Source organism: Oreochromis aureus, linkage group 11, assembly GCF_013358895.1.
Source record: "Oreochromis aureus strain Israel breed Guangdong linkage group 11, ZZ_aureus, whole genome shotgun sequence".
Lineage (NCBI taxonomy): Eukaryota > Metazoa > Chordata > Actinopteri > Cichliformes > Cichlidae > Oreochromis > Oreochromis aureus.
This window is the reverse complement of record NC_052952.1, coordinates 8,067,167-8,081,220: the sequence shown is the minus strand read 5'-3', so window position 1 is coordinate 8,081,220 and position 14,054 is coordinate 8,067,167. Positions and strand designations below refer to the sequence as shown.

Below are 14,054 nucleotides of genomic sequence, written 5' to 3'. Positions count from 1 at the left end.
CCTTCCTGACCTACTCTCTATCTACACTTCCCCATAAAACTGTCAAAACTGAGCTACCAAATGCACATACTGTGTGTATATATATATATTTATACACATGTATTCAGGGATAAATGTGCTCGCGGCTAATATAAGATTCCTTTAGGGCTGTCCACCAGAAGTCTTCAGGCTGGACAGCTAAGCAGGGCCCTGACGCTGATTGACAGAGCTATTGTCTGGCTGCTCGGTATGACTAGCCGCTTTCTCCGTGGGACTACTGCGAATATGTCTATGTCGGTGTGTGCGTGACAGGGGCAGAAAGATCCTGTATGAAATCGTGCAAAGTTATCGTGATACTGTCTATGTGAGCACGGGTTTTGTGTGCGAGACTGTGATAATCTGATGTGAAGTGTGAATCCCCTCCAACAGAGCAAGCCATTCTGCTGTCAGCGCAGTCCTTACCGCATGCAGAGACGCACGCAGAGCTGTCACTCACTCACACATTTACAGAATTGTCTTTGACTCTTAAACCCTGCACAAAACACGAGCTCTCCGACACTAACACAAAATAGAAAGAGAGAAATCCTACAGCTATAATCTGATAAAGACAATTTGGAAATTTTACCAAGTGCATTTCAGGCTTGTCAGCATCTTGTGCTATCTGGTGTGAAGTGTGTATCTCAGATTAAGCCAGGGTGGGAAAATGCTGGGCCCAAAATTCTTCTCCTGTGGAACTACTGATTAATTTAGTGTCTATTTTTAAATTCATATTTTATATTATTTTATTCTACTGCTGAACAATGTAAAGTGTACTGTATTTATTCTTATTTTATTTTAAATTTTTGTGTGAATCACTGCAACTTGACAAAACAAAGAGTGTGGGATGTTATCTTATCTTATCTTACTCATTAAAAGTTCTATTAATGCTGAACAATAAAGCAGGATGAAAAGTGTGTGAATCAGCAACTTAAAGAGTGTGGGATGGTATCAGCACTATCAGCAAAGTTCTTTCGTTCACTAAGCAACAAATGTTTTTGTAAGTGCACTAGAGTGACAAAATATCTCAGTGCCACCATCACATGTGTGGTTTGTGGGGGGTTTGAAGCCACAGTCAGACAATCTGCCTTTTGTCACATTCTTCTACAAAGACATGTTTTCACGCTGTTATGTTTTAGACTGCAGAAAGCTGGACAGAAATACTAGGTCATTATTATTACGCTACTCTGGACTGTAAATCATCATCTAACCTTTCGACTTGGTATAATTCACTGTCCCACTGAACTCAGTCCTAACCAAATTTTACCCTCTATCCATTCATTTATTCATCCTCTTCATGTGCTTGTTATTGCAGAGGATGTGGCTTTTACGTGCTATGAAAGACCTTTTTGTCATCCAATATCATAATGCTCATTTATTCCTGCGTCAACTTGTTTAGTCATCATATCTATTAATCTGCCCAGCTCTCCCTTACTATGTGTGCTTGTTATTCTAGAGGGTGTGGCTGATAGATGCCACAGTGCCATAGAGAGGCCACAGCCAAAAACTGGGTGGTTAGTTTCTCATTATAAAAGGTACCTTTGTGCAGTTGCAGCCCATGCTGATGATTGAAGAGTTTGGTTTCAGTTGATTAGTCCTTTGCCACAACCTCACCCACTGTTATTGGATTCAATGAGGCAAATAAGATAACCAAAATCAGGACTTGCAACTAAAGATGAACAGACCGCTGCCGTTAGAGCCTAATATTAACTACTGGAATCAGCATTTATGATTAAAAGGTAAAGAAGAGACGGGATAAACATCTTTTAACCGGGCTATGAGTGTTGATGTTGCATAGTTTGTCAGCCAGAAGGCATTCTACGACTTGTTGGCAACGCCACAAGAACAACAAGTCGGGCAGAGCCTCAATGAGTAATCCTCAACTTGGTGTGACACTAAAACAATTATTTTATTATTTTAAACAGTGTTGTCATGTTATCTTAGTAAGGGCTCAGTAAAAACTGCACATAACAAAATTAAATCGTTAAAATCTGAAATAAACAAAAGAATATTTTTAATCACCAACTATTGGTATCAGTAAGGTATTGGTCTTAAAAATCCTATATTTGTTGGAGTAGTTGTAATCATGCCAAAAGCATGGGGTTAACCCCAAAAATCTGCAATACTAAGGGAGAAACTTGTCTTCCTACCACTATCACAGCAGGTAGCCAGTCAGTGTGGCCCCTGCCTTGCCTCCTAGTTACCAAGGAAACTGTATACAATATGCATCTGTATTATCGGCGCCTACAACAATTTGATTTGGTGCCCCAGTAGTATAATAGGGGTTTCTAACATATGACACATATGCACATTAGCATTAATCACTCACGCATTACATACACGGACAATCGTCAGGCTGATTTTCCCTGCATTCTCTCAGGATAAAATGGCTGCTTACACACTACATATAGTCTGCTCTGTCTAGCAATGATTGACCCCTGGATAGAAATAGCTGCACTGGCAGCTCCAGTTGTCTGCGACAGACGCACACAAAAAAAAACAAACTTCAACTGCGTCAATACCAGGCCATACCACTTCTGTGTGTCTGTGTGTGTGTGTGTGTGTGTGTATAGTGGCATAGCTGGCTGTCAGTAGAAATAGCTGCTCTCTGACAAGCTTGTTTTCAGAGGCTTGTAATTATCCCTGCACCACCAACTTAACCAGTCAGAGAAACTATAGGCTTCATTCTTTGGTGAGAAAAAAGGAGCAAATGTAGCCGCAGAATATTTCAGCATTTCACAATATTTTGGTTGTGCATGGTTTGGTTAGCCATTTAAAAAAAAAAGCCTTCCCAATCAACAACAACAACAAAAAAAACCCAAACAGCATGAAGCGAATGAAACATCTTCATGCTGCACTTTATTAAAAACACGTTCTTGGTGTTGATTAACTTAAAAACAAAAACATTTTTCCCCTCAATGAGTAATTTTCAAATTTTAAGAATCTCAAAGTTTTGTCTCATGGTTTCTGATATTTCAGCTTTCGTGTGAGCCAGCCCGCAGAGAGTCTGCGAGGACATTTGTGACAGTTTTCGCTCTGAGTGAGAGAGAGAGATAGTGTGGCAATTAGATGCCGAGTTGCCAAGTCTGTGTCTGTCCTCAACCCCCTTCCAGACTGTTCCTTGGAATGTCACACTGTGCTGACACAGAGAGAGTGTGTGCATGTGTGTTTTTGCACTTTGTCAGACTGCATTAGAAAGACAAGACTTCAAAGCGCTGGAGCACTCAAGGGTTTGTGTCTAAATGGACTGGAAACATACTGTAAAAGACACCCATCAGTTTAAAGTGTTTTTAGTTGTTATTACATCGTGGAGTGAGCGTTGACTGTTTGTTTTTGATTGGCTAATCTTTGAATAAAGTGACCTGTTAGATAAACCTATGAGGCAACTGTCTGAAAGGCAGCAGGCTGTGTAAAGACGGAGGGCAAACATTCCTCTTTCTCTGTAGTTATACAACAAACTCTCAGGTTGCTCGTGGATTGTGAAACAATCTGATGCAATCTGAAATCATCGATCACCAAGGTATCAATAATGCAGGAACCAAAATGATACTGAATGCTTCTCGGCTATAAGCCTGCAGTTTACACCTACAGAATAATACAGTACATACTAAATATTAACTTATATGTTAAGCATTATGTTTCTTGTTTATAATGATGACATACATGCATACAGGGAATGCTATCTCGAGATTCTAAATAACACTTTTAGCCTTGTGTCAGACTGGGGACCTGTCCAGGGTGTACCCCTGGTATCTAGGATGGGCTCAGCACCCCTGCAACCTTGAATGGGATAAGCAGAGGAAAACGGATGGATGTTAAGCATGTGTTTAAACATTTCTGTGATGGATAAATTGTGTATATAATAGTTACAATAACTACAACATACAAAAAAATAATAAATAATCATATTTTGAAACTTATACCAGCTTTTCTTTAGAAATGATGATGAGAAAACTGAGGGAGGGAGAGAAATGGAGGGGGTGAGGGAAAAGTCAATGAAGCAAATGTTAAAAAAGCCTCTATTTATTCATTTAAAACATGAGGGATAAAAAGAGCGGTGAACCAAAAAAGGAAAGGGGAAAGTGAGGAAGGAAAGAGCATGTAGTAGTGACATGTGGATGAGAGAGGTTGGTTAGCTAAAACCAACTCTGTGCATGGGCACCAGATGGCTGCTGTTAACTACGGGGCAGTGGTTACGCTGATAAGAGACTGGAGACTGTACAGCTGGATACACACACACACACACACACACACACACACACACACACACACACACACACACACACACACACACACACACACACACACACACACACACACACACACACACACACACACACACACACACTTCCAGCTGGACAGAGGTAGGGTGATCTATTCACGAGGTAATTAAAGAACCGGAGAATAAACATCCACACTGAGCCACCTAAATCTCACATAGCTGGTGTTTTTCACACCACAACATAAGTGATGTCATTTATTTCAGAATCATTATGCAACACCAGCTTATTTAGAAGATTATACAATACTACTGAAACCAACCTATATTTATCTGTTTCATTCATGACTTTTTAAACTGCTCTGACAACCTTAATGTAAAGTAGGCCACATTTACAGGGGACATTTAGTCAAATCACCATTTTCTACTCATTTACGGTAGCAGAAACAGAACTACCATGTTCTCATTACCATAAAGAACAACTCATTTTAGTATTTACCTAAAGAGGAAAACAGTGTTACAAAGTGTCAGTGATTTAGTTTAAAGCTACTACTTTAACAATATTGTACAGGCTAAGAAAGAAATGAATCCGTAGACACATGCACACACAGCCCTAGCTGAGCAGTTGGCAAGCCCAGATGGAGCCACCCACACAGGACAGATAGAAGCTAGGATTTCATTCACTGATTTAACTGCTCTGTCAGTCTGGTACTATTAGTGCCCAATTACACATTTCTAGAAGAGTAAAACTAAGTGGCTAGTTCTGATGGGCTTCAATAAATGTAGGAAATAGGGGAGGTCTAAAAAAGGTGATTTAATTAATTTAATTAACTGATTCATCTAAAGATTATCTCAATAAATCTAAGTATAGCAATTAATTAAGGTGTGGTGCATGGATATAAATCAGAGTTAAGCTTGAGGGCTTATAATAGCCTTTTCTCTTAGTTAGCCTGCCCTGCTTGGCTCAACTCTTCATTCATCAATAGCTGCTGACAGACAGTCGGCTCGCCTGTCTTACACTGCCTACCCACGCACCCACGTACACGCACAAACACACCCTATACCGTCAGCAAGTCTAACCTCAATGGGCACCAACACATGCAGCGTGCGGGCGAGCAAACGCACGCACCTGCTTCAGTGTGACCCGTGCTGACACAGAAAAAACCCGGGACTTTCTGATTACATCTCCAAACAGCTGTCATGCAAAGACAGGATAAGGAAAAAAGGCAGAAGAGGAAGAAGGAAGAAAAGAAGATGGGGAGAAATTAGGGCAATTTTCAGACACAGTTAAAGCTATAGTGACTGCATTATCAATGTATTCATTTCCTGGACTCTACTGTAGAGCTGTGTCACCCTTTGAAAATTATGAATGCCAATTCACTTTGGATAGACAGTCAGCCAAGTGTTGGATTTCTGGATTTTTAATGATATAAATATTGTTGCTTCTAGCATTAAAAAGAGATTAAAACATTCACAGTAAAATATGCTGACAGGGTACATCAACACTGGTACATGTATAACAAGTTTTCCACACTTAATCCCTGAACCTATTACCACCACCTTACAGTTGACTATTAAAGGATTTACCCAGCAACAAAGAGTTTGAACTACGAGCACCATGTTCATTGAAAAAAAAGAATAAATAAGCTGACAGGAGGGGATTAGGGAAAAAAGGAGGGTAATTCAGCACATATTATTAACTAGAGAAAAACTAACAACGCCATTGTTTAATGCACTTTAGTGAAATGAGGCAGAAAAACATCTGGAGCTTGACCTCTATGTCTACAAAGCTATTCAGGATATTAAGTATCCTTTAGAATAAACTGAATGTGTGTCAGTCCACCACTGCAATGCAGTGAAATGCATTCTGAATAGTAATGCATTACCTTTCTCTCCTTTATGTTGCTCTTCTCTCCTGAAGGCTATATTTTGTTAATCTCCTTACGTGGTTCTTTTTTTCTCTTCTTTCTGCCCAGATCATGTTTTCCCCACCTTCTTTTCTTCCCACTCATTTGTCCTCTTTTTCTCTTTTCATCGCCTTTCTGCACGCATTCCTTCTATTCTGCCACATCATTGTCAGCAACGAAATTTAAACCAAAGATAGCAAAATGTTTTGGCGTTGGGTGATGTATTTGGACTTTTAAAATTTTGTATACTAAACAGAACCGAGGCTAATATGAGTGAGTGTTTTAGTATGCCCCTGTAGTGCTGCAGCCTTACTACTACTACTACTACATCTTGTTTAAAATTCCAGTAGAAAAAGGAGGAGAGCTGAAAAGGAAATAGATGTCAGGATAGGGATATATGTAGAGTTTTCAGTATCACACCGTTGAATGTGAAGAGGTGAAGACAGCCCAGGTTAAAGATGAGACAAAAGCAGAGTACAGATGACAAAGAAAAGTGATGTGAATGTGACAGTATGCCACCTTATTGCAGTTCTGCTAATGAGGTCTTGAAGCTGTAGCTAAACACGATGAGACAGCTGACAAATTCAGTGTCTCTTCTCATTTGAATACCACAAAGCTACTGTATCCCCACCTTCCTCCCCTGTTAGTCTCCCCTTTCACTGTTTCTGCCTCACAGTGCTGCTTTATGAATGGATGCTAAAGCAATGGATGGGAACCAATTAAGATAACAAGAAAGCATAGCTCTTGCCTACACCATCCCTTCTCCTTTCACTTTTCCGACTGCGGCGTGCTACGTGGAGTATTTCTAATCTTCGACAATTGTTGCAAATCCAGTCCTTATTTGTGTATGAAACAACGCTCCTACCCATTGTCAAATACATGTTCGGTGAGTTTATAAAAATACTTTAAAAACTATTAATAGGGCTAATAAAGTATTTCAGTTTGTGCTGGTTACTTTCAAAGTACACAGAATAGAAGACTACTTATTTTCAGGACCTAAACACACAAGTATAGCTAAGTGCTTTATGCCCAAGCAGTGGAATGTTTAAGGGTGGATGACCCAGCTAACTGACCTCGATCCAGATGAGCAGATGTTTCACTTGATACCACAATGAAGCAAAACAGCGCCCCAAACAAGAACTTAATGAGAATAGCTTTAGTACATGCCTAACAGAGCACTGCCATAAAAATTTCAGTTTCAAGAAAAAAAAGGAGGACAGTGGTAGTAGTTGTAGTACAAAGATCCCTTGATAGAAACTCTCTACTGTCTTTAGACTTGATATGCAGATATATCAACTTGCAACCTGTACTCTTACAGCAAGAGATGTCATAACGTCACATTTCGGTTTCAGCTGCAGATTGCAATGGAAACATCGGCTATTTATTCCACTGCATTCCATGTTTAATCTTTTATCTCAATGATCTTGTTGTTCACAGTTCACTCCAATCTCTCTGTGCCATGTTTGTTTCTCTATACAGTCTAAGGCCTCGACTCCCACTCGTCTCTGATGTCTCTGTGATAGCAGTATAATAATGTTAACGCTGTGCCTGAGTTAATCCAGTCAGTAAGCAGCTGGCTAGTTCAACGAGTGGTCAGAGTTAAGACCAAAACAAACACTCAAAGAGAAAGAGAGACTATCCCATGAGAAAGTACAATAAGATGAGAAGGCAGTTTGTGTATTATTGCAAATGTCTTGACTCTCTTGAGGGGGAGATTAAATGATTTCTGTGGAACATTTTGTTTTGCAATGTTGCCCTTATTTTGCCTTCTGTTACACTACTCCACAGATTAGTGTGCTTTTACTTATCTTTGAAGCCTAAACGTCACCAGTCATTGGGTCACTCGCACAATAGCAGCAAGTATTACATGTTGTTAGTGTGTTCAATTAAAGTGTTGCTGCAGTAGGACTTCTGCTCAGGAACCGTGGGTTGAAAAGCCAATGCAAGTTGGTGCAAGGCAACCAAACTGGCTTCTATGTAGAAAACCTTTTATTGCTTTTATTTAACTTTTTATCATTAAATCATATTTAAAGTTTAAAAGGAAACCACTGTGAATTAGATAATTTCTAGTTTTTAAGTTGAATGATGCATGAGGTTTCGAAAAGTCAAAGGGGAATCGCATTAAATATTTATGCCAGTTTAGCTAAAAATGAATCTACAGTCCCATGCCAAACACTGGGTAATTGCCTGGTGTGCTTGAATAGCAAAAATCAACACAATTAATACATTTCTGCCCCATTAGCAATCATCAAATATTGTGCAAATACCTAACATACATAAAGGCACAAAAAAACAGACATATGTAACAGCTAAACAGCAGCAACACGCCTGCTGCAGTTTAAGCCACCATTGAGTGGGTTTAAGCATGGAATAGCCCCAGAGAGAGAGAAAACGAGAGAAACAAATAGAAACAGACAGAGAGATAGTGAAAGAGAGAGAATAGATTACCCTAGAGCCCACTCTTGAGCTTTTCTGGGCTTTGGTGCCCCACTTTTTTCTCTAATCTTCCTTTCTGGTCTGACACACATTCCACAGACAGATAGACAGACAGGATTTACCAGGATCGACCAATGAACTAAATTCACTGGTTGTTTTGGTTGAACGGTTGGCTCTCTATTCATGTATGCAGCACTGAGAAGCAATAGCAACTGTAGCTGAAAAAAAACGAAACAATATATGACTCAATGAAAGGCAATGTTAAAACACACATGCGCTGCAGGGTGCCTGCGTCCATTTGGAACGTGCAAAAAGTCTGATGCCACAGTTAATCATTTACAACAAACAGTTTCATATTTCCACGTCAGTTTCTCAATAAACTCATGACTCGTCTGAATCATGTTTGTCTTGTGCTCAAGACAAACAAAGTCAAAAGTTCAGATCGCAGTGTGGCGAATGTGTATGTGTACCAGCTATAAGTCAAATTATTATCAATGCAAATGATCATTATCATCATCATCATCATCTTGTATCGCAGCAATTAAAAGAATAATAATTACACCCTAAAAAACGATTAAGAGAAAACTTTGTTACAACATGTATGTGTATAAATCATAGAGAGAAAACAGGTAATTCAACTAAGAGGGTGGAGAAGGTTTACGACAGTAATTAAGACTTTGTAGACACACGTTTGAAAAAAAATCCTACAAGAAAAGGTATACATTAAGTAAGTGTGTAAGAAAATAGACTTTTATCTTCAACAATGGAAAGACCTTCACTGATCGTGACCTACAAACATGGGGAAACTTTGGTTTCTGATGAGCACCGCCCTAAAACAGTTTTCATTAACAAAGTTGCTAACAAGACAGCAACTTCACAAAGCAAAGAAGTAAACTTCCTTCTCACTTAAAACCAAACAGGAAACACAACATATGAAAAATATCTGCAATGTTTGGTTTTTCACCGTCTGCACTCAGTATGTGAATGTGACACTGACCTCTTGTTTCCCTGTAGGGGGAGAAGCTGAGAGGCCGCTAGTCTGTGCGATACTGGTGATAATTTAAACCAGAGACGCGCCAGAGAGAGTGTACTGTTTGGCAGTGCAACACAACACTGCCTTGTTTGCAGTAATGACCACCAGATTACATCTACCATGTGTGTGAGCCTCTGCATGTACATGTGTGTGTGTTTGTGTATGTGTAAGAGACCCCCATAAAGTCAAAGGGTTAGTGAGGGGACTTTGTCCTCCCCAGTATCACTCCACATCCCTCCACCCGCACAAGTAGCCACACTTCACACAAGTGCATCATTCATTCAGTCTTTTATGAAGAATCTAAGAGGGAACAAGTCAAAGAGATTACTGAATCTGCCTGCTTACTGAGTAACTTGAATGGACTGAACTTAAGCAGAATATATCCCTCAGTCGACAAGTACAGTAGAAATACTCTCTCACACATGCAGCTTTACACATAAGAACTGTTGCTAGCACAGGAACTACCTCTGTTCAAGCTTTAAATGGCCCTGAAGAATCACTGGTCTGGACTCAGTGCTGATTGGATTACAAATAAATGGCATTTAAGTAAGAAGAAAACCAGCAAGCACCAGAAAATCTGCTATATGAGCTGACACAAAAGCATCAAAATAACCCAAGTGACATTGTTCCTGTCATTTTTGTCAGTTTTGACAGGAACAAAGAATCGTAAATGGTCATTTTTTTGAGTTTGGTGGATCCTACAGAGCAATGGAAACAGAAAACTGAGAGGCCCGTTTAAGGGGCTACCCTGCAAGGGAAAGGTTAACTTCACAATTGTTAATCACATCAAAAGAATGCTGTATGACAAGCTAGTTTTGAAGAGTTTACAGCAGAAAAACCATCGTGTTAAATGACTATATATAGAAAATGTCATATTTAAATCAAATATACCTAAAGAAAAAAATGCTTTCAGTGACTTGGGAGAGCTGAATGAGGTGACACTTTGTTCAAGTTCACCTTTAATGTTAATGCTGCAACAGATGGCCCAGCTGCCCTCACACAGCAACAAGCTGACACGGTATCCCACTGTGCGTGTGCGTCATTTTATGCAAATATGAAGCTGTTTAACTTCATTCTCAAGTATGATACATTAAAAACTGTAAAGTCTGAACACACAAGCACATTTTTCCCATTACATTGTAGATTTCTCTGTGCTGCCTCTGCACTCCTGCATCTTTCTCTCTGTCCTTGAAGGAAGGATCACTGGCAGATAAAGCCACTAAAGCTAAACAGAAAATGGCTTAGAGTTGCTGTCAAAGGTGAGTGTGGGTACACTTTCCCTTGACAGCCTGGACATAGTCAGGGGTAAGGTTAGAGATTTAAAAGAGAGAAAATGAGACCAAGTTTTCTTCCTGAATGATATTTGGGCTAACTGAGACCACAGAGGGAAATTCTCTCAGTCGCAACTTCCCCGCCGATATGAACGAGTGTATTTATGTGTGTGCTGCAGGGAACAAAGGTGAACTTTGTTGGGCCCAAGCTTAGCTGCTGGGACGTGGCCTTGTGTTAAAAAGTGCATTAAGAAGAGAAACCTAAAATTAGCACACACAGCCACAACGCACCTCTGCAATTGTAAGCTAGTCACAAAACTACAAATGTACATAGTTTCCTAGAAGAAAACAAATTAGTGTACACACACGCTCACACGTGCGGCATATATGCAAATAAAACACACTTACAAAACATGAGTTTGACAGAAACTGGCACTCATACACAGAGCATAAACAGACCAAGATCAGATCAATGCTTTCCTCACACTTTATAGAAACGAGGTGAACAGTGAGACAATATCAGCTAATATCACTGCTTTTTATAACTACTGGGGTTAAACAGGAAGCCCATTCTTCACTGCTGTCTTCTGTCTTGGATAATGACAGAAACCAGAAAAGATTTAAAACAGCCCCCAGTGTCAGCTGTGCAAGTATCACTTTAACCAACAATAAGACAAACAAACAGCCAAATTTAAGACAAACTGAGTCCTAATCTATTTGAGCCGATATCTGCAGATAGAAATGTGTGATCTGTAGTCAAGGAAGAATACTTTTGCTACTGGAAACCTTCTAGTTCCCATTGGCAGGGCAATTGATTGAATACTGATCAATCACATTTGAGTTCACCTTGGTTGCATCCAGGTTAACAGTCCATGTGGTGAGCAGAAGAGGGAACACAAATGCTGCCTAAATATAATTTAGAAACAATCGGCTATTGTCTGACGATGATTTGCAAAGTCTTGTACTGGATATCAGCTGGGTACAGTGCACCCCCAAACCACTGGCTTCTGTCCACAGAGGCTATGTCATCAGAAAATAGCCAGCAGGTTCCCAAATTGATTAATTGACTCCATTTTTGTTTCCCCAGAAATTTAGATTACTGTTTGCTGTATTTATTTTTCTACCCCATGACATCTGCTGTATGACGTAAGATTAGAGAGAGAGACGGGAAAAAACAAACATAGGATAACTCCTGCAGTGTATCTTTTCCATCGGTAGAAAAATATCAATTTGGCAGCTAACTTAATAAATAATGATTTCAGCACTTCGGAGATAAACAGCACTGAGGTGCATTTGCCAGAGAAGTGTGTTTTGAATTTGGCTTTGCATGCATGTCAGATGTTTTAAATCCGAAGCTCACTGGTCTAACCGGGTTTATGTTTAAACAAAAACAGAGAGCAAACAGCGCTAACACCCACAAACACTTGTGTGGACACACACTGTATGCGTGCATAGGCAAGTGCACAGATGATTCTCTGATACTCTATTCGCTTCTCTAAAACGTACCTATTCTTTCTCATGTGACTTTTTTCTAAGGAAAAAAAACATACACTCACTCATGTTCCTGTCCCTTAACTGTATGACAAGGGCGACTGGACAACTCTGAACTTGTAATGTTGACGTATATATACTCTATGCAAAGCAGAAGGCTGTAACTAAATATGTTAGAAAACTTTTCTTGCATTTTTGTAAGCTTGCAGCACAAAGCTCATCCAAGGGATGAGATATTGGTCTGCGCTGGACAGAAGACAGGAAATGTACATAGCCAGAGCCAGCCTTGGACTGAAACTGGAAAAGAGAACAGAACCCTCTCAGAAAGGGCATTGAGACAGTGGGTTAGTTTGGGATCTAAGGCTGCTCTGTTATGGAGGCCAAGACATGAACAGAAAAGGGGCAAAGAGGAAAGGCCCAGATTTTTTTTTTTTTTTTTTTTTTTTAAATAGAGTTGTATGGACGCCTGTCCACAGCAGCACACACAGAGCGTGCTTAGAGAAATGAGCAAAATATATTGAGAATTACATCAAGTCTTGTATGCAGAGCATTCCAATGTGGGTTTAGAAATCAGTGAGTGTTTGAGAAGTTAAAGCAAAAATGTTTATGTCAACTCGAATGCTTTTTGCTTTAATTAAAAGAAGCTGGGTGTAAGTCAGTTCCCAGTAATTACATGGTCCAGTGTCACTCACAGTAAAAAAACAAAAAGACTGAAAAATGCAGAACAGAAGCCTCATTGAGAAACAACTGGAGCATGCATATGTATGTACATAGACTCACAAAGACTTGCATGCAAATGCCTACAGGCACATACACACCTATAATCATGTGCTCCTGTTGAGGTCATTAATTACTCCCTTCTAAAACTTGTGATACAATATTGAATTCAAGATTAACTTTTTGATGGCAAGACATGCAACACCTGAGGTAGAGAAGGGCTCTCAGGATGTTTGTGTGCGGCACCTTTTATCATCCAAACATCGTGCTGCCTCTTATTTTGACTGATGAGTACTAAGGTCTTTAGAAATGCTTCTGAAGCCTTTCACACAAACATCATTTGCCTTTAATTATAGGGAGGAGCACCTCTACGAGCCACACCTCCAATCTCCTCTCTTCAACTGGAACACCTGCTTCAAGGTAGCTTTTTGGGGAAGATGTTAGGACACAGGCTTCCATACTTTTTCGAGCCTGTGTTCAGATCGTGCATGTTAAGAGTAACTACTTGTGCTTTATTTATTAGGACCTGGATAAAAATCCAATTGCATTTTATGAGTAAATGGTGCAGAAATTTGAGATCTTGAGACTGTACATGTATTTATTGTGCTTCACTTGAACCTCTCATCCAGCGTAAAAGCCCACACTTACTGGTGACAGGGCTAAAAAGCAGCAGATGTGACAGCTTCTGCCTCGAATTAGCAGAAGTGCCAAGTACAACAATTTATATAATATCTGCTGATTTGGGGTGTGTCAGTTGTGTGTTGTTTTTTGAAGTTTCACTTTCACAGCTTTATTATTTAAAAACATGAGCAGTGACCACTGATAGTTAACATGGAAGAAAATACACTCCTCTAGGCTACGAGTTATTTTGGGATGCTGAACTCATTGTTGGCACACAAAGGTCTCAGTGGAGCTAAGCTATTCCATAAGGAGGGGCAGAGCTGCTGTTAATGGGAGAGGTTATA

The 14,054-nt window shown here is 39.8% G+C and overlaps 1 protein-coding gene across 4 annotated transcripts in view; it reads right to left on the bottom strand.

Annotated features, from left to right (window-relative positions):
• LOC116329755 (protein MTSS 1-like) overlaps positions 1–14,054 on the bottom strand; it is a 48,469-nt gene that overhangs the window by 17,919 nt on the left and 16,496 nt on the right. The window lies entirely within an intron of this gene.